The sequence below is a fragment of the Syngnathoides biaculeatus genome, chromosome 13, assembly GCF_019802595.1.
Source record: "Syngnathoides biaculeatus isolate LvHL_M chromosome 13, ASM1980259v1, whole genome shotgun sequence".
NCBI lineage: Eukaryota > Metazoa > Chordata > Actinopteri > Syngnathiformes > Syngnathidae > Syngnathoides > Syngnathoides biaculeatus.
The window spans coordinates 6,695,353-6,722,041 of NC_084652.1; the positions used below are offsets into that span (position 1 = coordinate 6,695,353).

The 26,689-nt window shown below is 41.5% G+C and overlaps 1 protein-coding gene across 7 annotated transcripts in view; it reads right to left on the reverse strand.

Moving 5' to 3' along the window:
- The window catches only part of LOC133510363 (receptor-type tyrosine-protein phosphatase F-like), a 419,886-nt gene that overhangs the window by 206,934 nt on the left and 186,263 nt on the right, over positions 1 to 26,689 (reverse strand). For all 7 annotated transcript variants that reach the window (XM_061838181.1, XM_061838180.1, XM_061838176.1 and 4 more), the window contains one exon: positions 25,214 to 25,775. The gene's annotated coding sequence lies outside the window, so the exon portion shown is untranslated. The remainder of the gene's footprint in view (positions 1 to 25,213; positions 25,776 to 26,689) is intronic.

Here is a 26,689-nt window from a genome sequence, read left to right on the forward strand (position 1 = left end):
ATTGGCTATTATTGTATTAATGTATGTGTCACAATATACAGAAACTATTGATTCAGTATGAACTCATTTGTTGTCTAAAGAAGCAAACATTAGCTATGGGAAACGATCTATTAAAAATCGATAAATTAGGCTGATTGTGTACAGTTGCCAAATGTTAAATTATGTAAAGAAGCAACGGAAGCAAAATGAGGTGCACTCAGAGGGGCTGCGATTTCACTGTCAACCGGTCTGCTCTCTAAACAAATACAACATGACAACATCTCTGTGAAGCAATATATCATTGTTAAGAATCTTGTTGGTGTGAAACTGACTTGATTCATCATGACTTGAAGGTATTGAAGCAAAATGAGTCCAAAAACTTGATTCGCTCTCTGCATCCACGGATCTAAAGGTGTACACTGTAGATATGGTATACCCCTTTGAAAATACACGCTTGCGGTGATACTTCCCTCATAAGGGCAACGTCATCACCACATTCCATGTGTGGACGACAAGAAGACCGAAACAACAAGGATGGCGGGATATTGTGATGCATAAGGTTTCAAACAATTCTGTTCAGTCACAACAAGGGAGATCAGAATAACCTTTCCTACGTGAAAATACTTTTGAGGCTTTCTTTATCCAAATGTTCTGTATTGATAGCACAAGCTTTGGCATTTGCAAAAGAAGTAAATCTTATGAAAATCAACCGAAAAATGAGAAAGTTACGATTCAATTTCAATGTTCATATATAGAGCTCGTGCACCTACTTCACCAAAGTCACGTGACTGGCCATATTGACGGTGTAGCAAAGCATTCTTCAATGATAAGTTTGTTGGAGACTGCATGAAAATATGTCTTGTAGCACGACGCCCAGAGTTTTGGCCAATACTGGTAAACATTTAAAAGGTGATAAACGAAGATATGTGGAAAAATGAGAGTTTCAAAGCGTAGAAAAGTCTGGACGTTGCTGGATCTGTTCTCAATCAAGAATAAATCCCACATAGTGGTGGAGCCACTCAGATTTTTTCAAGACAAACCCCAATATTTAAATAAATGACCCCTGGTTTTACACAATCTCGCATTCATTAATTATGATTGGAGAAGACAGCGAGTCGGCTCCTGCATATACGGAAGCGTGTTGCGGCCACACATTAAACTTTGGTAAACTTCTCCGTGACAGACTTTTTTTTTTAAATTTGCATTGTTCTCAAATGAGTCCAATGCGTATTTAAAAAAAGAAAATAAACCTCTGGGACAGGCTTCAGCCTCCATACACGGAAGCGTGCTGTAGCCACACATTAAACCACGTAAACATCACTGTGACCGACGTTTTATTTTCTTTTTTTAAATACGCATTGGACTCATTTGAGAACAATGCATATTTAAAAAAAAAAAAAAAAAAAATCTGTCGGGGAGAGATTTACCGAAGTTGCCGGAACACGCTTCCGTGTATGTTGGAGACGACTCCCTGTCTTTTTTTTTTTTTTTTTTAATGCATTGTAACACATTATAAATAGTTCTTGGGAATTTGAGATTGAGAAGAATAATTCCTACCTGATATGAAGTGATCGCTACACAGTCGCGTGTATTTGGTTGGGCACCGTCCATCACGTTTAATTGCCAAAATCCATCGATCTTTTCTCGTCTTTGCAGCTGGTATTCCATAGAATGATCTCTTTGAATATCTGTCTCGTCTGTTGTAACAACCAACAGCATAAAAGTCTTGGGCATTGTGTATATTCTACTCCGGTTCGATGTCCCCCACGCTGTCGAGCAGCTCTTTTTGACCGGCAACATGGCGCCGTGAAAATGGCGACATCACGTGCACGAGCTGTATTGCCTTTGGTGGGAACAATGTGGAGATTTTTTTTTCCTTTTTTGGGGAGACTAATGCCAAATTGAGTCGCCACCAATTCACGAACAGCCCGACTAGTAATTGAGTAAATAGTAAGTAAGAGGTAGGTGCACCCAGAGGGTTGTTGATTCACTCAATTAGTTTGCGTTCTAAAGAAGGAGATGAAGATGATAGTCAGTTGAAGGAAATTGTTGATTTATAATGTCTTGAGCGAATTAAGGCAAAATGGTGCGCACGCAGGGCTGTTGATTTTGATGTAGTTGTTTTCCGAAAGTCTTGGTGTCAACTAGACTGAAAAGAACCTGGTCGTTTGTATGAAATTGTTGATTAATCATGGCTTGATGCACCTGTGGAGAAAAAATAAATAAAACTGACAGTATATGCAATATGTAGGCGTTTTCACAGTGTACACAAGGGCACCGCGTGCTGCACCAAGTGCCAGCCCTCTCGCTGGCGAATGACGTTAAGCGCCGCAGTACACGGCGCACGCAGGAGTGTGGCCGCACTTATGAAAGATGCAGGAGTGAAAAAGAAGCAACAAAAAAAAAAAAAAAAAAAGAACACTCTCTAGCCCAAGGTGTTTGGCAAGATTGGCGATGAGAGCGGCGAGCCAACAGAGGATGCTTGCTCACAAAATGTCTTTGGTACCAAAAAAAATGCATTCAAATTTTACATTAACGGCAAATCGTAACTACCAGCCCTGAAATGGCTCAAAACGTGTAACCGGGGGGTCAAAACAGAAGGATGTTCAATAGTTTGTGCGGCATTTGTGAGATGATTTGAGAAGTATGTAATATTTTTTAAACTACCTGGCTTAAAGCCAAGGAAAGGCTGTGCTGAACAAGCAGTCATTAAAACACATGTTGCACTGGCAATCGCAAGCATTTGCCTTGACTCGCATCCAACAACAAAACACAAGCTGTATGTTTTCCAACTCACATACAGTATATTTGATAAATATTTACCCGAGTCGAACATTTGTGACAGAAATGTCTGGCATGCACGACAACTGTCAAGCTGGTCCATACAAAGCTGGCGGCCCGCAGGGCCATATTTGCTTATACTCGTGAAGTCTTCCAGATTGAGGCTGAGGTTGACAATTAAAGTGGGGTGCATATTGTGGGAAATTGACTTTTTCTTGCTTTTACATGCAAAAGTACATAAATAACCATCCAACAACTATGAAATTAAACAAGTCAACTTTTTGTCAGCTCCTTATTTCAAGAAATGTATCTGCGGGTAATATGTTGTGACTTTTGCCAAATTGCATGAGCCAAACTAGCAAAAGGCTGACATAACCATTTGGCTAATTTACAGATCAGCGCCCACAGACATTTTCTATTCTAGTGACTAAGCGGATATTTTCAAGTAGTGGTAAGAACCGCTATCGTGTCACAAATATTAAAGTTATCCTGGACTCCAGGTTTCCATAAATAAGCATTAGTGGCGTTATCGTCTGAGTGACACGTACATTGAAAATTAATTATTTACTCAGTCATTCTTGGATAATGTAACAACAGGAAGCAGAACTGGAGGGAGCAGAAATGAAGATTCTGAGGATCTTGCTTGGAGTGAACAGGTTGGATAGGATTAGAAACAAGCTCATTAGAGAGACAGCCAAAGGTAGAAGGGTGGTAGAAGGGTGCTGAAAATGGAGCTGCCAGGCAAAAGAACGAGAGGAAGACCAGAGAAAAGGTTGATGGATGTTGTGAAGGAAGACATGAGGGCAGTTGGTGTTCGAGCGGAAGATGCACGAGATAGGCTTAGATAAAAAAAAGATGACGCGCTGTGGCGACCCCTAACGGGACAAGCCGAAAGGAAAAGAAAAAGATTCTTGGATATTGTAAAATCGGTCAAGGTGAATAGTCGTTCATTTGAAAGAAACGTCCTTCCAAAACAGAGTGATTTCAATCAATGTCTAAAAATGGAAGTACCGTAGTTATTTTCCTTTTGTGTATTTTGACGAAAGGACGTTCACCTTATTTTTTCAGACACCTAATAGTTGTTTTAAACCATGAAAAAATAAGCATATGTCCACAAAGATATGCATAGCGCAACAGGTGATTCAGGTGTAAGCGGTAAGAGAGAGAGCATTCCAGATGTTTTCCACACATCATTAGGCGAAAATTTCTCTTGAGTTTTAACAAGAGTTACGGCCGTTTTTAACGCACTACAGCGCTTTCCTTGTTTAAAGGCTCGGCGCGCAGGTCGAAGTCGCATCCCTCAACTCAAAATGAGAACTCATTGGAATGCTCCGAAGCCTCGCGGTACACACAGTCCTTGACCGCCATGTGCCGCTTTAAATGTAAATGAGCCTCAGTGTTCCCAGGATAAGGTTGCCATGAATATGCATACTTGGGCAAATTAACTTTGCTTATCTAATAATTAATGCTGCGCTCTGAGGAATTTCGGAGTACTCTGGATTATGTATTGAGAGACTGGATTATTGATTGAGAGACCAGAGATTGATTACGTTAGCCACAAGATGTGGCCTTGGTGTCAAGTCTTCACTTTTAGTACGTTCCACCAATTGTTTTGCCTTAATGGAAAGCAGATGTGACATTTTTCCCAGAAATTAAAAGGTGTCTGATCAAACTGAACAGCCCTCTTCAGACTTTTGAAAGGGCCTGTCCTGTCTCATGCAAATTAGCAACTTCTTAAGCGACCCATTCTACTGCGGGGTGTGCCAACATTACTATCACAACTACAGAGCATAAATCCTGAGTCCCAAGTCTCTAATACGCCATATGCTTTTATGACTTTTGTATTGAAGCAATAATGGTTGCATGTAGTCGTCTCTCATTTGGGGAACAAGACAAATTGGTGGATGTTCACATCAGTAGCTCCAAAGTCACGGGCAGAGAATCTTTTTGAGGATTTGAAAATGGAATTCTGATCGATCTCACACATTTTGATAATGCTGGATTTGAGGTTGAAGTCTGATTGGTTGGGGTACCGCCTCACTGAGAAGTCTGTGGGCTACATATACTATATCTTTAATGCGTGCAAATGGTTGCTGTTGGATAGTAGTGACTTCCTATACTAGACGTTTATTTTAAAATGAAGAACAGCATGCTGCTGGTGGGGGAAAAAAAATGTAAACATTTCTACAGGTTGTTGAGTTCCAGCACTTGGGACTTGGGAGAAAACGGTCGATCTTTTAGAATCTCTGAGCAGTGGCACAAACACTCAGTTTTTATTCAAATGCCTCCGGGTCAGATTCACAGCAGGTCCTTTTTCTTTGCTTCACTTCAAACCCAATCTCACGCGTTTTATGGTTGGGCAAGTACTGACTGTACCCCCTTTTCCATCGCATCTGAGAGACATTTGACTTCAACATTTCACGTACAGTATGAAAAGATGAATGGACTCCATCAATGTGGTCTCCCATTCTCATTGAAAAGATTTTCTCAAGGACACCAAAATGGGTTTTTCTGTGCGTCACTGTGTTTTAAGAGTTGCGCTGTCATCTTTAGTATGCCATGGCAGCAGTATATTCGTCGAAATGGTAAAATGTTCAGTCCACGATCCCACCCCCCTGCACCTTTTCCATTTCAATTTTTGATGCTGTAGAATTGCCAAGACTGGTCCACTAGTCACGATTTACTTTGCAGTCAAAATCACAGACAATTAATTTAATAAATCAACATCATTGTTTATTTTGTGGAATATCTGCCTGACTTACAAAAGGTGCTATCTACACGATCTAAAAAGGAAGCACGTTGTGGCAGATACAATTTCTGTGACGCTCGGAGATGACTACTCCTGTATTCTGTGACGTGCTAAATACGGCAACAAAGAAAATGACAATTCAAAATGCAAACTCATACTGTCTGTATAAAAATATGTCACAGTTTAAAGTACACTGGAAATGCAATCAAAAGGAGAAAGATGCATCTTCCAAAGCACACAGTACATAGAAGGAGAAGACAGAATCAAGAACTACTAAACATGGTGGAAGTGAGCCCGGATGACATTTTTACACTTTTCTATTTATCTGTAAAACACTTCATCACTAGTTACTGCTTGTCATAAATAATGTAGACTTGGTTGTAGACGCATTACGGAGTGTCTTGTCTTGTCATATCCTGAGATCCGTCAAATGTGGTCTGTACTTATATCAAGATCTTTTCCTCAAAAATTCTATTGACTTAGTTACAAAAGTTTGCTATAACAATCAATTTGTGCTAGATGCTTTCTAATTATTTTTTATATCTAATCACCAAATCCTGCTGGGAATTTTAGCCTGGATTTATTGGCAGCGGAAAGCAGATGATCGAACAAGATAGAATATCTTTAATGACATACTAATTCAGGGTTTTATCCAGCCATCTTCCCAGTCAGAATTACTGTCTAAGTTACATGCTCAATTCTCAAACAGGAACCCCAGTAAGTCATGCTGGAAAATAAAGATATGTCTGTTCTGCACCTGTTGGGACAATCCCCTTGTAAATAAATACTTTGAAAAACAATTAACATCATGCATTGAAAAGTGGGTTTTCAGAGGGTGATGGGTGGCGGAGCGATAGATGACGACAGACTTCAGGTAGCACGCAGAGACCTCAGAGACATTCATACTTTAGCTCACTCACTCACTCATTAAAACCTAAAGTAACTGCTGCTCAAACCTCGAGAGGATTCTGGCGGTTCGATAAAGGTGTGAGCTCATGTAACATTTGTGAGACAGAACTAGGAATGATGTAAAACAATAGCGGGGAGGAGTGGGGGGTCTGTTTGCTGGACTTTGGCACTATAAACAGGTGATGTTGACTGAAACACACTATGTCACCTTGCATTTGAAACGCTTGACAAATTCAGTTTGCGCAAGCAGTCGGACTTTTCTGCTCCCGGGGGCTGCGCGAGGACCTCCAGTTTTGGTGAGAACGGGCGGAAACGCAATCGGACGAAAAGGGCACGTCGGACGTGGAACCATAAGATGCTTCCGCACGTGGACATGACCCAGAGGGGGCATCTGTGCTTCAACCTAAAAATTCAAGTTAACCGGCCAGCGGCCTTGGACCCGTTTTTCCTCCATGCTTGCAAATTGCTCAGCAAGTAAAACAATAAAAATGTCTCTCAGGACAGATTCGGGAAATAGTGTTTGCCTTGGTCAAACACTAAACTCATTAGAACATGTCAGGGTGCAGCGAATGCTCTGAAGTCCAAATAAGAGCCAGCTTCATTAACTTTTTTTCTAGACCCTAACCAAGATCCACTCAACTTAATCCTGTGAGAACCACATATATGGATAAATCTGTAATATGAACTGGACGTACATTACATTACATACAGCCGTCTCAAGTTGTTTTGGTTTAATTGTTTTTGAGTTTGGCACAAGTCCAATGTGAGTTTGTGTTAATGGGAATGTGCAATTGTCTGCAATGCTGAGAAACAAGCAGGTTTGAGTGAAAAGGGGAAGATTTGATTAAGCTCGGTGAAGTAGTTTGTCCAGTTTGTCACTGCGTGACAAAAGATGTTAAAGCGCTTGAAGTGAGTCAAGCTTGTTCAAACTTGTCAGTTTTACACTGTCAATTAATTATCCAGTCAAATACACCAAGCAGATTTCCGTGGCTGGATGTAAAACTACCAAATGTAACAAGAAGAAAGCAATTACCTCAATAACCTGAAAGTACTAGAGGTTTGATGACTGACACCAATTTTAGAAATTAAGTGAGTCTTATACAGATTATCGTACAGACAAAGTACTTTATGGGGGGGGGGGGAAGGGGTTATCATTTTGACTGCCTTCTTCATTGTGGTATTTTACCTCACACATTTTCAATGGGAGAGAGGTCTGGACTGCAGGCAGGCCAGTCTAGTACCTGCAATCTTTTACTATGAAGCCATGTTGTTGTAGCATGTGCAGAACGGGGTTGGGAATTCCATCCATCTTCTTAGCCGCACGAGGGTCGCTGGGAGTGCTGGAGCCTATCCCAACTGTCAATGGGCAGGAGGCGGGGAACACCCTGAACTGGTTGCCAGCCAATCGCAGGGCACATAGAGACAAACGGCCGCACTCACAATCACAACTAGGGGCAATTTAGAGTGTCCAATTAATGTTGCACGTTTCTGGAATTTGGTCAAGAAACCAGAATGCCTGGAAGTAACCCACACAGACACGGGGAGGACATGCAAACTCCAGATAGGCGGGTCCGGGATTGAACCTGGGACGTCAGAACTGTGGGGCCAACGCCTTACCAGCTGAACCACTGTTCCGCCTGGTTGGGAATTATCTTGCTGAAATGAGCAGGGGCGTTCATGAAAAAGACGCTTGGATGGCAGCATGTGTAAGTTAACCATACCATTGGCACTAACCCAGCCCCATACCATCACAGATACTGGCTTTAGAACTTTGCGTCCAAAACAGTCCGGACGGTTCTTTTCCTCTTTGGCCCAGAGGGCATGACGTCCACAATTTCCAAAAACAATTTGAAATGTGGACTCGTTGAACCACAGAACCCTTTTCCACTTTGGATCAGTCCATCTCAGATGAACTCAGGTCCAGAGAAACCAGTGAGTGGCATTTCTGGTGTTGTTGAGAAATGGCTTTTGCTTTGCATATTGCCGTTTTTTGTTGCACTTATGGATGCAGCACTGAACAATATTTACTGACACTGGTTTTCTGAAGTGTTTCTGAGTCCACGTGGTGATACCTAAACACAATAACGTCAGTTTTTGATGCAGTGGTGCCTGAAGGATCGAAAGACGCGAGCATTCATTGGTGGTTTTCGGGCTTGTCATGCAGTGATTTCTTCAGATTGAACCTTTTCATATTATGGGCCGTAGATGAGGAAATCCCTAAATTCTGTACAATTGTACGCTGAGGAACATTGTCCTTAATCTGTTCGACTTTTCTCATGCACTTGTTCACAAAGAGGTGAACCTCTTTGCGTGTGAACGACAACAATTCATGGTACCTACCTGTTCCCAGTTAGGGTGTTCACCTGTGGAATGTTCCAAACAGGTGTTTGATGAGCATTCCCCAACGTTATCAGTTTTTGCAACCTGTCTCAGCTTTTTTGGAAAGTGTTGCAGCCATAAAATTCTACGCTAATGATTACTCGCTAAAAACTAAATTATCATCTTAAAGAATAAATATTTTGTCTTTGTAGTGTATTCAATCAAATATAGGCTGACCATGTTTTACAAATCATTGTATTCTGTTTTTAACACAACGTCCCAACTTCATTGGAATTGGGTTGTGTGTACTGTATATGTATGTATACATACACACACTCACACACCATCATTTTAAGTTAATTTTGTAAGGTCTTGCATTGATAAACAAAAAATCTGTGGTTTCTTCTGTTTCCTAAAAATCTAATAAATGTACACATGGTTTATTCTTATTGAATTCAAAATTATTCATTGCAATACTTTCTGCAGCGCTGCAATTTTTTACTTTTAGCGATACCGTTATAGTGCTGAAAACCAAGGTCATTTTGGTCATGATAATCATGACATGAGTAAAATGATATTGTTACTAAACCTATCAAAAACACAAGAGGAACAAGAACTCCCTGTTCTCGTTGAAACGCAGCCGTTTCGCTATTTCAGGGAAATTGTATTCTCTTTTGACTTGAGATAAAAGGAGAAAAACTTCAAGCAACAAAGGATAAGGCTCACTCATCTATATATAGACACTGACTAAAAAAAGGGCGGAAAAAAAATTGCTCGTTCCTCTGCCTGATGCGTTAAGAAAAATGGGCTACTTCTATTGGCCAACAACCTCGGCATCATAAATTAGGTTTCTTCTATCGCTTGCTTTTCGGAAGACTTCAGAGAAGGGAGCTTAAATTGAAGATACATAGATTGCGACCTCAGTGGTTTGGGGGCGGGTTTTGTAAGTACACACTTGATGTGAGATTGTATACATATTGTGAAGGTGGGGGGGGAGGGCAAATGGGAGCGACTCGACCCGATACATAAAGAAAACCAAAGTGATCAGCTCATCTCGTGCCATAACTCAGCGCCAAGGGTCAACGTGGCCGAGAGCATTTCAAATCCATTTGCAGACAATAATGCCAGCTATTCCTTTCAGCCTCGGGGATGATGTGGGGCGCGGGGGAGGGGTGGGGGTGGGTGGGGGAGAGCCAGTGTCATGAATCATTAGCCTTTTAGAAGCGCCGCATCATAGATCTCACCTTGCTGTCCATAAGGTCCCCCCTGATTCTTCCTGGCAGGCAAAAGCGGCGAAAGAGTAGTATGTGTCTGAACAATGACGAGGAAAAAAAAGAAAAAAAAAAAGCGGTCTGCTTGGCACAATAACTCAGGGCCACGTGGACGTGAAAGAGCAGAGTACTACTGTTTTTAACAAGCAAAGCGAAAAGTAGCACAAGGGTGAACATTTCGAGATTTGCTGCTGAAAACACAAAACGAGCGAGCTGCCAGCGTGTCCCCTTGTCCTTTTATCTATTTGGACACAGAAAGGAGCACAGAAATTTAGAAAATTAATCAATTCCTGTAAACTGGTGACTTCTGGATGTTTTTTTTAATTAATCAAATCGTTTGGAAAACAAATACGATTCGTATTTGTTTTTAGAACCACAATCCCCGAGTAGGAGATTGTCAAAGTATAACGCCCCTAAAATCAAAATGGCTGACTTCCTATCCAGTTGTATGCGTGAGTCCCAGAGACTTTTTCCTGCGTCGTGTTACGGTAGAGATTTCTACCAAATTTCATGTGAATTCTCGAAAGGGAAGTCGGGGTCTTACTTATGCTCCTAGGTAAATTACTTTCCTCCAGTTTCCCCATTCCCAAATGTTCCCAGAATTTAAACTAACTGGAAGTTGGCAATGGATGGTGTTGGCCCTTTAAAGTGCCACTGTCATGAAATGGATTTAGTATGTTATTAATGAAAAAATGGCAGCTGGTATGGACCCATCCGTTTTTATCCATCACTAAAGATGATTTTGACATATATGGCTTTTTGTAACTCCCGCCATGAAAATCCTCTCGAGGGATTTGTTTTCGAGAAGAAGCAGGAAGTGAGGTACGGGGCAGTACCACACTCAAGCAGACTCATTTGTTTCTATTAGTTTTACCTGCGGGAAGGTAGCTCGCTGTTCCTTCGTGGTAACCAAAATGCTGGCTCGTTCCATTGCTGGATATTGCTCGAACACTCAGGAGGATGGAATTACCCTTCATAAGTTTCCAAGAGACCCGGTTTGTCGTGAAAAATGGATTGCACGGGTGCAAAGGATGAGACCTTTGTGGTTTCCAAATGACAGGTAGATGTGTATACAGATTTAAAAAAAAAAATGAAAAAAAAAATAGATGGGGGGGGGCGTAATCTATAAATCAGGTCGTGTTTATGTCGGCTGCCGTTTTTTCATTAATAACATGCTAAAAATCATGCAATTCACGACAGTGGCACTTTAAGGTTCCATTGTAAACGGGAAAATGACATTGGTCGAGACAACAAAACAAATGCCACAAACGCCACAGCTCAGCAAAATTAAGGTTGGACAAGTGTCCGCAAACCTGTAAATCTCGAAATCCTAAATCAGAATTGGTCATGGGGTTTTCAGACTTTTCATACATCCTATTATGATCAACATGCCCACCATTGTCGATCGGTGAAATTGATGTGTGGGGTTTTTTTTTTTTCCCTTATGTTCTAGAGAGCACGATTGAGTGATTTTCTCTCCATAATAATGCACTCATCAGACATTAGCAATGTAATGTCCAGATCTCAGTCCAAAGTGCACATTGTCAAACAATTGTCCTCTAAAGTGACTGCAAACCAATAAGTGCATCTCCACTCAAGTTGAAAACGATCGTCCTTGAAAGGCATTTTAGGTTAGACTGCAGTGCTAGTAAAATTGGCCACTTTACTTCAAAGTTCACGCTTGATCCACTACAAGGCAGTTTTGCAGCTAATTAAATACCCCACAAGGTAAAGTGTGTCTGTAATTTGTAATTTAATTAATTCAATCACTCTTTGAAATAATCCAAACAACACTGACTACAGATGTTTTGTTCCCAGAACGACAAAAAAAAAATAAATGTCATTGCTCCGTAATGGTTCCATCCCGTTCCTTTAATATGTATGTCATGAATAAATGTCTCTCAATAAACCGAAGCTGGGTACCTACACACGTTCTCAAATCAAATTTCATGCTTTTTAAACACCAGCCTTGAAAATTGGGAGTCCATGTTCAAAGCATGAAAGTGCACATTAGTACGGCGGGGAGATATGTTTGACACCAATCACCATATTTATGAGTACGGCTACATTTGAGAGTTAGGGAACGTAGTATACGAGGCTGACACTGACGAAAGGCCGGCTGAAATTTAATGAGGAAAAATAGTTTCGTACGTGTTAATTAAGGCCCAAACTTTTGACTCACTTCCATTGCTGTTTGAATAAGTTAACATAAAATATGAAATTAATGTTGAGGATTTTCTTCCCACCCTTTATGACTGACAGGTTTATAACAAAGAGTGAAGGAGCAACTTGAAAGCTGGACTTGGAAACTCGGCAGAGGAAGATGGACATGAAAGAGTTTGAATCTGAAATATAATTAACACGCTCAGTTTCTGTTGACATACTGTACATACCATTATCCAACATCAATAGTGGGCCATCCTTATCACTTTAAGATAGACACCCTAGCAGATAAGAGGAAAATGTTACATGCTTTGAATGGGGAAAAATAAGCACGGCAAATTAAATCTTATCATTCAAGACTGCTTTAGGCTTTATCTTGGGCAGAGCTATGGGCCTTGGATGAATAAAAAAAGAAAGTTATAAATTATGTAATGTGTAGTTTGACATTATATGTCAACCGGGTGTGGCAATAATTAAGCTGCTTTTTTTGAAGAATTGCATATGGCGCGTATTGTGAAGTTAAGTTCACTGTGCCGTAGGATTTAGGCTCATATCTCAAATTAAACTCACAATCAAAGAAAAACTAAAAAAAAGCTGAACGGCTGCTCGTATCTCAAAAATTCAGATATCGAGTCACTTGCATCTTAAGGTAACGCTCTGTATGTTCTTTCTCGGGAAGATTATTTTGTTTGAACATGAGTGTTTTCTATTAACGAGTAGCCATGGTGTCACGTTGATATCTATTTAAGGGTAAGGGTAATGTGGCCTTCATATCTTACGTGTGATGTCTCCATATACTTCATATCTCGTGCGGATGTAATAAACTGCCCCCAAGTGGCCAAGACATATCTGACATAAGGAGCAACACAATACTAATTAAATTAAAGAAAAGGGAGTTAAATTCTTTACAATCGATTTAATTTTGGTGTTACCTTATGTTTATTATGAAATAAACAATTACAGGATGCTATTTTCATAGTTGGAAAAAACAATTTTCTTTACTGATTTGGAGGCAGGCTGGAACAGATTGATAGGATTTTCATTAATTTCAATGGCAAAAGTTGATGTGAGAGATGTATTTTGTGTGTTACAAGTGTGATCATGGCAAGATTTTAAAACATATCAAGGCACAATTGTAAGTACAGACTGTACTTTGCCAGAAAATAAGTCAGATGACAGTTTATAAAAATGGAAGAATGCGAAAAGCTAATCTAAAATGTTGGATAACTAAAAACTCCTTCCGAACATGGCATCCATTTCTAAATGTGGCAGTAATAACTGAGTACTAATAAATATCAGTTTTGGCTATAAATGGTACGTTACACGGAATGGCCTTTAAAAATCATCCTTTTCAACCATGTTTTTTTTCAACTCAGTCTTGAGATTGTCCTTGTTTCTGTGTTTTTGGTTTTTACTGGTTTCAATTTTGTTTTTGAGTCTTGTGTCAAGTTGTTTCATGCAAATTGTTATTCATGTCTATGTATTCATCTACAGTTGTTATTTAAGACATTGCACTATATCTAAAACTGAATCAAGTTTAGAAATACACACACAAAAACAAACGTCAAATTCATGACCATCCATCCATTATCCGAACTGCTTATCCTCACAAGGGTCACATGAGTGCTGGAGACTATCCCAGATAGATTTGGGCAGGACACGAGGTACAACCTGAACTGGTTGCAAGCCAATCGCAGGGCACATAGAGACAACAATTCGCACTCAATCACATGACCAATCAACTGCAAATGATGCAATACGACTCTGATAACCATAAAACTAGTATAAATTCTATATATTGTCAACTGAGCCAAATGTGTTTGCCAAAATTGCCCTGTAACCTCCCACTGTGATATTCCATTAACTTTCCGAGTGGCAAAAGGTTCCACCGTTTTTCAGCTCCACAATTCTTGTCACCTTGAAACGTACTTATCACAAAGAATATGCTGGAAATGTACAATGCTGTGGGGGGTGGTCATTTATAATATGGAAGGCAGAATTTAGACGATACGGTAAAAAGCCAATATGCTCCAACTCCCTGCTGCTTATTACTTAATGTTGTGCCGCGATAAGAATATGGAACGGTATAAGGCCGGGCCACTGACGTATGAAGTATTGTGGATTTCAGCCTTATCACAATGGCAATGATTAACTCCTGTATTGGAAAAAAAGGCCCACTTACAGCATAAAACAACAACTTCCTCTTTTATGATATTTTTAACTTGAATGGTCTCTTGTAGAGTGCAGATCTCCACCACTGTGGCGCTGGCATGAAAACGGAAAATGAAACCATTCACTCAAAGGTCCTGCCATCCAAATATGTGTTGTTGATTGTCCAATCAAATTTAGTAAAAAGTGGAAAAAGGCATTTCGACAGTTTTGCAACCAACAATGTTGTTTTTTTTCTCCCTCAACAGCAACCTCTAAATAAAGTATCCTCTAATTGAGTTGCTGAATGATTGCATTACACACCTTCATGAGAGTCATTCTAAGGGGTTAAAGGGAATCAAGTACGAGATACATCTCAACAAGCTGGATAGGATTTCTAGTTGTTGCAAAGAACCTGTGGGAATTACTTTGGCTTGTAATCATTATTCCTATCATATCCTTTTGAAGGCTGAAAATGAATTCCATTTTTTTTTTTTTTTTTGCAGGATTTGCTGGTGAAACTGTGCATTTTAGAGATATGATTAACCTTCATCACTACAAGTTACTAAGTAAGGTCCCCCTGAAAATAAAATCAAATAGCCCACACAATTTCACAAATCCAGAAAACAATTCGGTGGACTTTCACATCATAACAGGCAGGAGACATGAAAAAGTCTTAAGGACCCAAGAGGAAGTGAGTCATTTTTGTTTGAAACAGCCATTAAAGGGCTCCGACTTTTGTTGAAGAACAGTTTTTCGGGAATTCGCTTAAATGAGCTCTAATCAGAAACATTATACTACACTATGGATGTCACCAGATTGTGAAGATTTTTTTTTTCTAATAATCAAATTTTGGGTTATGGTTTATAGAGTTAGACAATGAATTTTGGTATTTATGTTTGTCTGGGTTTTTAAGCTATTGTTGTTTGTTCGTCATTTGTCTTTGTTTTTTTACATGTGCTCCCTGGTTCCGTGAAAGCACTTCTGTGATTTTAGAGGTGCTATATAAAGCTATTAATATTATTATTAGCTTTTACAGGACCTGCCATGAAATCAAATTGAACTTTTACAGTAAAATTTCAAAGTTCAATGATTGGTTATGCCGTTTTTCATTTAACTCAATTTTATTAAGCAATTTGTTTAACAAAATACACCATAGAAAACTGCTAATAGACATTTTAAGATGAAAAATCTGGCTTTTCTCAGCCGTCAAAATATGTTTAGTATATTTAAATGCATAAGCTTCCAATGACGAACAGATACTTGGGAAATGCTAACTGCTAATTTCTCCACCTGATTTTGACCTGCGTGAAATCTCTTGATTCTGCGAAAATATTTTCCAATTTATTGTTGATATTCTACTTAAAATTTTAAGTCGAAAGTAAAACTAAGTGATTGGTTTTGAGTTTCACCATCATCCAAGAAAGAAAAAAAAAAAAAAAAAATCAACGACGGGGATGTGGTCTGAAAAAGGTGTTTGAAGGACCATTTTGGGAGTCAACGGAGATCTTGAAAACAAGAATTAGAAGATTATTGTATATTGCCAGTATATAGAGACAATATGGATGAACTTCATGTAAACAGGGCAGGATTGGAATAAACAAGCTCGTCTTTATCGGTGTGATGCATTGCCTGACCATGAACTCGTGTGTGACATGATCCGATCCTGTCAGCGCTAATGATCTCTGACGGCATTACAGCGCTGTCAGGAGGACACAGTCGGCGCTCAGAGCCAAGGCCCCCGGTTGCAAGGGAGCTGTCATCTCCTTCCTCGCCGCCAAACACTCCCACTCCTTAAAAATCCTTTCATCTGCTGCATCAGCGGAGGCCACCGTAGACTGCAAGACGTGCACTTTTCTGGGCAATCAAAAGCACGCTATCCTATTTTTTTTTTGTACGCATGCCAAACAAAGTGATAATCGGGCGGCCTGTTGCCAAGTGTGACCGGGCGTCGTTCACTTCAGTTGTCAGTCAGCAAGTCCTGACAAAGATCCTGGATACTCCTCTCTAATTCTTCACTGTCGGCGTGATTTGCACAGTTCACAGAGCACTACAATAAGACCCTCCCGTTTTCTACCTACTTGATAGTCTCGACATAACTGGAAATAGTCAGGACTCACGAGGGGAGGTTTTTCTTTTACCAAAAAAAGATCACAATTATGTACATAGCTTGGTTTTAAGGTCACAGTGCGGTTCACACTGGTAAAAGTAAAGAGACAAAGTACAAAACCAAAATGCTTCTCTTTTGTTGAACAGGAACGAGCACTACTTAAATGATGCGTAAAAAAAAATGATACATGCAAAAAAATGCAACCTAATTTAATCCAACAAACATTGAAAGTTTCTCAATGTAACAAATCAATGTATAAAAAGTATTTTCTTTTTGGGAAAGTGCAAGATCTATGGGGTTCTTTGTGTGTTTTTAGGAACTCAACGATCCAGATAAGTGCAACAGCTTACTTTACTGATATTAACGTTAGCACGATGCTGTTTCAAATAAGTCATCAAGTTATATACACTGCCAAAAGCACATCTTTAGCCAACACGTAACATAACCAGACCCCGAGCTGCATTGTAGCAGACATGCGACCTCTGTACCGTAACAAACGTTACACACTGGAAAATTTCAATGTACCATACTGTACACGTAAAGTCACACAGCTACTAATCCTAATCGTGTTTTGAAACAACTGAAGGAAATTGGAGTGTTCTAATTGGTTGCAACTATTCAACTGTAACAAAAAGTTCTTCAGTCAGTGACAAGCTAGCTTTACTGCGCTTGGCAACCTCAATCCCTTCACTTCCCATTCTTACGTGTTGTAACTCAAAATGGTCCTCAACTGATATTCGGAGTTCATCAACAACGTGTTGAGCTACCGGTTGCCGTTGCGAGGTCAAATCCCTGACGAGGGGTTTGCCTGTTTACACAGGAATTGTTGCTACAGCAGAGACGTAAACAAAATGTGTATGCAAGTCATAACATCACATACTCCATCAGTATCGTATGCTAACACTGTCATAAGATATAGTAAATAACTAGATGAAAATCACTTTTAGGCCATAAATGTAAAACAAACGTAGAAAAGATGCCATAGTACGCAGCTGTGTAAATCTCAAACCTCGTTCACGGCTTTCATTGCACCAATTGATTTTTTTTTTTTTTTTTTTTTTTTAACATGGGGTGAGTCCCGTCTCCTAATGTTCTGAACTTCAGTTTTAAGACAGCAAAGTCATTCGGCTCCAATGAGTTTTTGACGTAATGTTCCTTCCCTTTTGCCGGCAAACTAGCTGAATCAACGACGGCTTGTTGGTGGCAGCCAAGTAGCGGATGCCTCATGACACGTAAATCAACAATTAATTCCACACAATTGACCGAATCCTTAACGATCAGTTAATTGATTATCAAGCCGGTTCCCGCGCAGCGACAAAACATCAAATTCCGCATTATCTGCAGAATCTTTAATAATGTCGGAGAGGGGGGATGCTATGTGCTGTGACGCCGCAAATGCAGCCACGGTCATTATAGCATACGGGGGTCATTTTAACTGTCAGAATGTCGTGAGTAATGAAGAGAGACGCCAGAAAGAAGCGTCTGGATACATTGATTTGCTATGTGGTGCGGCTAATGTAGCGTGCTGCTAATGAAAATGGAGATTCCGGGGTTGAGCTCGGTGTGACAATCGGCTCATTGCTCATCGCAGACAACGTTTAATCTGCATCGCTAGTGTCTGTGTGTGTGTGTGTTTTTCCACATTTCGCTCTTGCATTTTTGATGAAGGCCGTGCGTGTGACATTTAAGTCAGGCCTGATAAAGACGGTGGACTGTTTGACCTTATGTGATATTCAGCATCCATACAGGTAGAGTCTGTTTGTTTCTGCACAAATCTATTCAGGCGCTAACTTGAAAAGAGGTGCTGGACTCGGACAAAAATAAAATGAAAGGGAACAGCATCTTTATGAAAAATGAGCATGCCTGGTTGCTGACTTAGCAATTATTGAGGACACGAGCGTGTTTGGCCTTTAATGAGTCGTAAAAATCTCAGTTCTGCATAACTGTGCATCATCATTATTTCATTCCACAATCATTATATTACACGCCTGGCAAGGAGCAAGTCTCCTAACTTACGATCAATTTTACTCAAACGCTCAATTTTAGGGAAAAAAGGATTATAGGAGCATATTATTATTCCTCTACGAAAGTATGCAGTGTGTTTTTCTTTCATCTGAAGCGGTTTCTTGGTGGGACAGCGTCCAACAAAAGCGACCTCGCTTCCATACAACGCAGCGAAAACAAGCAATTACGCCGCAGTGTCAAAAACAAGAAGGATCACTTGAGCTAAACAAGCAAACCGGCGCAATGTTCAAACGGCATCGAGTAAAATCGGCGCGCAAATAGTTCGGATTCGTGCGCATCAATCAGCTCCGGCAAGCTGAGCTGAGGGCTGTTTTTGAGATGGGAGCACAAACAACAGACATCGTTAGCCGTATTTGTTAGCCACACAGCGCTGTCAACTTCTGTTCTCAACCGATTCTCGATTTAGAATTTTAGCTTTTCTAGGCCACTCTGGGATTTCAAATAAACAAAACGAAAAACACTGTCATTGACAAACTCTTGGCTGAACAGACTGAGCTACACTGATGACACTTAAATCTATCATGGGCTGCCGACGTGTCATCACCTCCCATTTTTACGCCGCTAAAATGCTGCCGTAAATTAAATGAAAGGTCAAAGCAACAGCGCCATTATCCATTTTTTTGGCTAAACTGGCCACTGACTCAAAACTATCCTGTTGTTAATAATTTATAATGGCCTGCTGGTGTATCATCACCTCACATTTTCACATGTTAGCATTTTCAGGCCACCAAAACACTATTACTATTTTAAAATAATAACTAAAACAGACTACCAGACTTCGAGGACTGCTGCGAAAAATCTTTTTAATCATGCATTTTTTAGGCCTGCCATTTCGAAGAATGGTTAAAACGACACTCCCCCTTATCCCTTGTTTAAACAAGCTTGCAAATTTTAATTCACAAATTGATTCCATCACAGTCTGCTGCCATGGAATTTAAGATTTTTTTTTTTTTTTTCAAACGTTAACATTTTCAGAAACAATGTCACAAATGAAGGTGGAAGAACAAAAATGTTAGTCTCAGGTGAAGCTAAGATGCCGAGACTTTACTCCTTCACAAACTGCTTGCATTCTCTTGGTTTTGTTATTTTTAACGCTAGCAGTTTAAAAATAAATAAAAATAAAAAAAAGAGTCAGCGAGTTCAGGGAAGCCTGGCTCGGCACGATGTTAATACGTCTCATATTACTGCTGTAACAACTCACCCTTTTCCTAATCCATTATGACATTGGGATCATCAGCACATTAGTTCCTAAATGATTGGATTCTGCAGGCGATTTGTTAGAGTCCCCAGCAAACCTGATTACACTTGGAACAAACGTCCACTGCTCGTGGAGCCATCGTCGGGCAGAAATTGTGTTGGTCAAAAGTTGGTGTTGGGAGGGAAAGGAAAGCCTTCGAACAGCACTCAATATCATCTTGTTTTTCCTCAAACCGTTTCCTCTATATGCCTAATAGCCACCTCGAAGACTGACAACTCTTCTTTAATGAGAAACAGACAGAATTGATTAACACTTAACCTCTCAATGTCGTCCACACTCACCTCCTCACTCAGCAGAAACAACACATGCTCTGCAGTCATGGCTGGAGAAAACCGTGCCTCTCGCGAGACATTTTTTTAGGTCTGTTTCCACTTTTTGCCCCCGTTGCAGGGGTTCCGTGTGAAAAAAAAAAAAAAACTGGTGTAAATGGTTTATAATGCCACCAATGGAGTCTCAAGTGGGAGAGCTGGTTTCAATCAGCAATCAAATTGCTCCTACATTACTCCTCACAGACAAGTGCAGCAAATCACTCCGCCTCAATGCTGCTGACGTTATGAAGCAAGCATTGTTAAAACCCCGCCGAGCGTGTTACACACACACACAAAAAAAAAAAAACCACGCTCTTCCCTATACGGGGATGCTAAACAGGACAATAGCTAGAGGCGGCTTTATAGATGCAACATAATCTGAACGTCTAAGCAGAAAATCTCAACATCTTCTGCAGCAATCTCCAAGTGCTGGAATCGCAAGCCCCGGAGCGAGTGGACTGAACTACAGCTCGGAGCCAGGCTTGATTAATTCTGCTACCAAGCATTCGCCCGCCCTTTGTATGCAGTTTGAACCAATTTCTCTGGTTCGAAAGAGGCCTTGGGTTCTCTCGGCCAATGCCCAGAAGGCAGACCAGCGAATAGTCTATAAGCCCCCCAAGAAAAAAATCGCTGATCCCACCCACCGCAAACCAACACACTGGAGGCAAAACCTCTCATTAAAGGAGAGCCAGGGGCCTTGAAATGACCAAGAATTTGCCAGTAGAGACCGAGTGGGAGTTGGCTGTGTCTGGCGGTTTCTCAGCGTGTGGCCTACAGAGTAGATGGCCTTCATAAATAGCATCAGCTGGGACCGGCACCGCCTCACCCCCCCCCCGGACTAAAATTGCCAAGCCCGGATGAGGAGCCCTAGGCAGATGCTCTGGCGTGTGGCCCGGGCCGAGCCTTCTAGGAAATACCCTCCGCAAACGCCTCATGGGTGACAGGCGTGTATTCAGGTCAACGAGCAACAGATGCATTTGAGAAGTAACAAGTTCAAAGTCTGATGCGGATGTTGTCAAAAGGTTAAGGGTGCGAAACGCGTCTGGAAATCTAAGCTCATTTGTGAGCCAAAATATGGGAAATATTAAGATAATTACATTTTTTAAAGAGGAAAACCAAGTACAAGTCATTCTAAAGAATCTTCCTTAGACTTGAATGAGAAACTGTGGGAGAAGCTCTAATTGGATAAAGGGACTTGAGGGCAGTAAAAAAAAATAAAGTTAGAACTAAAATGTCAGACGGTAACAAGAAAATTGGAGTAGCATTACCAGAAAAAGACAGACCAATTTAGGTATTAGTATTATTTAAATAATTTACTATTTTGCAAAAAGTGGCAGTTCAGATATTAGGATATTACGAGACAAAATTTCATTTTACTTTTATTTTTGTGAAACTAGCATAACTCGACAGGATACTTGCAAGTTTTCAACTTGATTGATTTTTGTAATTTTCCGTAATTTTATTTGAGTGATGTTACACAACTTTTTTCCTGTAATATTTCAGGGTTTGCATCAACTAAAACACATCGTGCAATTGCAATTTTATTCTCGTAATATAAAAGAAATTAAGATTGTTCAAATTTCCTTCTCAGTTTACCATTTTATTTTTGTAAAAATTAACTTCTCTCAGACAAATTGAATGACTCTTAGCGATAAGTAAACGTGTATTAGCTGAAAAATTCACCTGTTTTCCTTTTGATTCTCGGCCAACAACAACCACTCATGTATTCAGCAAGTGCCCCGCGGGCTGCCAGGCAAACAAGTAACCTCCTGATTCCTAGACAACTACTCTCCATGTCGAGCCTTGACGCCTACTTTTGACCATTACGAACTATTAACAGCCCACAAACAGTCGGGGTAAACGCAGCGCGCTACCATAAAAAGCTAAACGATCAAGAGAGAAGACAAAGCAAATTGTTATGTTGTATGTATACACACAATTCACTGGAGGATCACATCGGGAGATATCCAGCCACCGTTTAACAACATCCAAACAGCACCAGCTGCCCGTGGAACATTTTACAGTAGACTGAGGCCTCGTATGGCCCTTGTAATGGAGTCAGCAGAATACAGCTGTAGGACAGCTTGATAACAAAGCGTCCAGAACGTAAATGACAATGCACCATTACGCGTTTCTTCGAGCACGAACTCAAGGTTAAGCTGGCAAACGTGTTGTGACTGTTTTTAAAAGCCAACATCCTCTAGTGGGTTTCAAACAGTCGTCAAAACAATTCAGGAAGACACTGGATAAGTCGTCTGTAGGCTCCGGATGCTAATGCTAAACTAAGGCTAACCGGAAAAGAAATGTGCTTCTTTTAATTTCATGTGTGCTATCATTTTAGCCCACCAAATTTCTCTGGCAGACCAACTGCAACAACGCAGACACTGCAAAACAAACACAATGAGACTGGCATGTCATAAGTGCTTTAAAAAAAAAAAAAAAAAAAAACAACACAATGAACATTCACCCATTCATGCGCACATTACACTAATGGGTTGCTGATACTATTTGATTTCCTCCCAGGCCAACTGGGAGAAAAATCACAGATAAGCATAACACTTTGACAGCCGCCAGTCGGAGCCAGGATTCAAACTACCGACGTTTCATTTAATGGACAATGCGCTCTTCCAACTGAGCCACAGCTGCCCATTTGATATTGAATTTTAACTTTGGTCAGATAAATAAAGCTTCTCAGTTTCTTGGCACCTTGATGCCACATGATAGTGCCAAAGCAACATTTTTAGACAGGGCTTTGGCCTGTGTACAAAAAAAAGACAATAGATGAGTTTCTCAGTTAATAAAGACAGATAGGATCCAAAAAAAAAGTCTTTGGATCGATAAATTTGTGAATAATGAATCGCAATTACCTGGGGAAACACTGAATAGATGTACTGCAAACAACCTTTCAGTAGAGCACTTAAGGCTTTTTTATACTCGTGTGGATGGGAAATGCGTTGACGTCACTGTGCCTATCCTGAGCGCAGTTTGCCTTCATACTTGAGCGCAACCCAAGAACGCAGTTTTGAAAATGTACTGCGGTTCTCCTCCAAGTCGCGACAGCTGGTATCGGCTAGGACACCACAGGGCGGGATTTCCTCCGAATTTTTTGGCCATTTCTGGTAACTTTTCTTCCCAGAACAAGGAACAAAGCAACAACGATGACAGTGGAAGAGTTTCTGCTAGAACAAATGGACCTAGATGAAGAGATGATACGTTTCATTATGCTGCAAAATCAATCACAGCGGCGGCGGAGTTGGTGATGTGCGCAACCAAAGGGGAACGCTGAGTGTGTCATCACAACATGGGACTAAAACGGACCGATCACAAGAGATTATCGTGGCATTCTATACACACCAAAAATATTTTTACCAATGAGTTGGTCCTGTGATGTCGGCGTATAATGAGGCCTTTAGTTCAGTTAGTAAGATGTTACCAGTTGATCATCTCTTGATTTACACCACTCCCAACGGCAATTCGAACCTTTCTTTGCGTCATCTTAAGAGGTTTACCACACTGCTCTTTGTGGGTTTGATTTGGAGATAACAAGTGTGGTAAACTTCTCAAGATGACGCAAGGAAAGGTCCGAATCGCGATCCGAGGAGACCCTAACTGTCGGACCTCGACTGCAAATTCCAATCGAGCAGTTGTTCGCCAGCAAGCCGGCTGGTTAAGAACAGTTTGCGTGTCTTTTTACCGCGTTACCAATCAGTGAATACTTGTCAATTACGTTGGGGTTCAGTGTAACTTGTGTTTTAACGGACATGAGTTGAAAATTACGGAGTCTGCTTGGTAGGGGAGTCTCTTCCTGTCAATGTTCCTTTCCTCATTATCAGTATTATGATTGGCAACATTGTATAAGACTTGCACCCACAACTGGAAGAGGCCTGAAGGGATTCGATTCCTCGTGTTTCTTTTCCTTTTTTACGCTGCCGCGACACATATTTGAATTCTGTCACTTGAGAAAAAAAAAAAAAAAGTCCAAATTGTGTCACTTGGACCATGAAGTGTGAATCCTGGACAGTGCCTGAATAAAATGGCGATATGGCAGACGATTCTCATATCACACCCAATTTTTTTTTCTTCTTGTTTTTGGACTGGACGTTTGATCACCCAGTCGAAACGGCCTTAATTCTAGCAATCCAGCTTTCAGAATCCCACACATGCAGCTGAGTCCCCTGTTTTTTTTTTTTTTTTATTACCCCCTCCGTCTTCTTCTTTTTAAGACTATGTGATGCAATTTCGAGAAACTGTAAAGCCCAGCTCGTGTCTATTGAAATCTGCATTGTATTGGAGATGGTCCGAGTTTGGACCAATGCGGTGCATTCCGCATGCATCCTGCAAGATCCCCTTGCGGAACACCACAGGTGTCGCTTAGAAACCTTCCCGTGTGTGTGTGTGTGTGTGCACCCCAACACCCGCACCCCCCCCCACCCTTTTCCTCCTCCTCCTCCATCTTCTTCTTTTCCCAGACCGGATCCAGCCTAGAGGAGCGCTGTGGGCTATCACCGCCGAGTTTCTATCGATGCATCAGCACAATTAAAAAAAACAACAAGATCGTGCTGGTGTTTGACAGGGGGTCAGCAAAACATCCTGTGACGTCACAGCGGCATAAATGCACGTGCATATCATAAAAAAGAGGGGTGTGCACGCACGCAAACACACTTGGAATTGCGAGCAGGTTTCGTGACAGCTTTTCAAACATTTAAAATCGTTTAACACACAAAACGACCGACACCTTTGAAAATACATGCAAATCCTTCCATCGTTAAACACCCGCCACTGCGGCTTTTTTCTTTTTAAATCCAATCCCGCTACGTCATTAGGCAACCTACGCTTATTAAACTGATCGAGGCGAAGATTCCGTCATCTCGTCCGCTGCAGTCTCGCGGCGGAGTTGCTCAAACTCGCCCGGAGGACACAATTTAAATCGCGATAATTGAATGGGAAGTGAGTTGAAAGTTAGCAAAATTAGCGCAGCGACACGAGCGCCATTAGTCCGGGCTTGCTGCTGCTGCTTCTCTCGGTCGGTCAACACCGGGGCTGACCTTCGCTAATGTTACCCCCCCCCCCCCCAATAAAAACCTATCCCTACCTCCAAACTGCTCCACGACACCCCCCACCCCCGAAACAAAACCCGAAGCCCACACAGCAACAACAAGTTAAGATGGAGAAAACTGGTAGCAGAGCACTTACGGAGTCTCCTCGATGTCGTCGCCGCCGCCGCCGTTGGCATGTCTCCCCCCCCCTCCCGCCGCCGACACCTCCCCCGTAAGAAGAAGCGCTCCGTTTCTTCCACTTCGGAGCCAGCCGTCGGAAAATCCACGCCACGGGGACCAAAATTGAAAGAGTAAAACAAAGACGATAGAAGAATGGGGGGGGGGGGGGGAACACGAGGACCTATCCCGACCAGGTCGAAGAAGCGAGTGTGCCGATCTATTCGGTGCCCGTGTGCGCATGGGCAAAAAAAAAAAAAAAAAAAAAAATTCCACCTCAACACCCGACTAAACAAAAAACAACAACACAAAAGTGTGCTTATATTAGTCCTCGACTGGTATACAATACACAGGCAGCCGCGACGAGGCGAGGGAGCGAGTCGAATCCGTCTCTCAGCCCACCACCGCCGCCGCCCCCTCCTCGCCTTGCTCGGTCACGCTTCTTCTTCTCGCCGACTCGGAGGAGAGTCGACTCGCTCCGGTCGGTCGGCCTGGAGGGGCTTCGGCTCCACTCGGCAATCCTCGGCGCCGCCCGACAAGTCCTGAGAGAGAGGAAAAAAAAACAACAACTTGCTGCTGCGAAACGCTGTCCTGTACTTTAACTGTACTTCATCGGCAAATTCATCCATACATCCATTTTCTTTTGCCGCTTATCCTCAACAGGGTCGCGGCGAGTGCTGGAGCCTATCCTACCCACCGAGGGGCAATTTAAAATATCCAATTAATCTTGCATGTCTTTGAGAAAACATGCAACAGTAATTGGACACTCTAAAGTGCCCCGAGGTGTGATTATGAGTGAGGCTTTTCGTCTCCATGTGCCCTGCGATTGGCTGGCGACCAGTTCAGGGTGTACACCGCCTCCTGCCCGTTGACAGCTGGTATAGGCTCCAGCACTCCCCGCGACCCTCGTGAGGATAAGCAGCAAAGAAAATGGATGGATACCATGGGAAATTCCTCAGTATTTTCCCGAGTGCTACATTAATTTGTATGTTTCCTGCCTGCTCCTTCGCAGCGATGTGCGTGACCCTCGTGAGGATAAGTGGCAAAGAAAATGGATGGATGTTTTGGGGATGTGGGAGGAAACCAGAGTGCCTGGAGGAAACCCACACAGGCACGGGGAGAACATGCAAACTCCATACAGGTGGGGCCGGGATCGAACCCGGGGTCCTCAGAACTGCGAGGCCAACGCTTTACCAGCTGCTCCACCGTGCCACCTCGGCAAAAATCAACGATTCATTAATCCATCAGCCGTTGATGTGGAAAAACATTTTATAGATCATTCAAGAATGTTCAAATTGAATGAGAAATTAAAAGTGTGCTTCTTATTATGATACTGAGCCATTGGAAAGTCTTTCCATTTTCGATTTATGCATAGGCGGCATGGTGGGGTAACCGGTTAGAGCGTTGGCCTCACCGTTCTGAGGACTGGGGTTCAAATCCCACATCCCAAAAACAT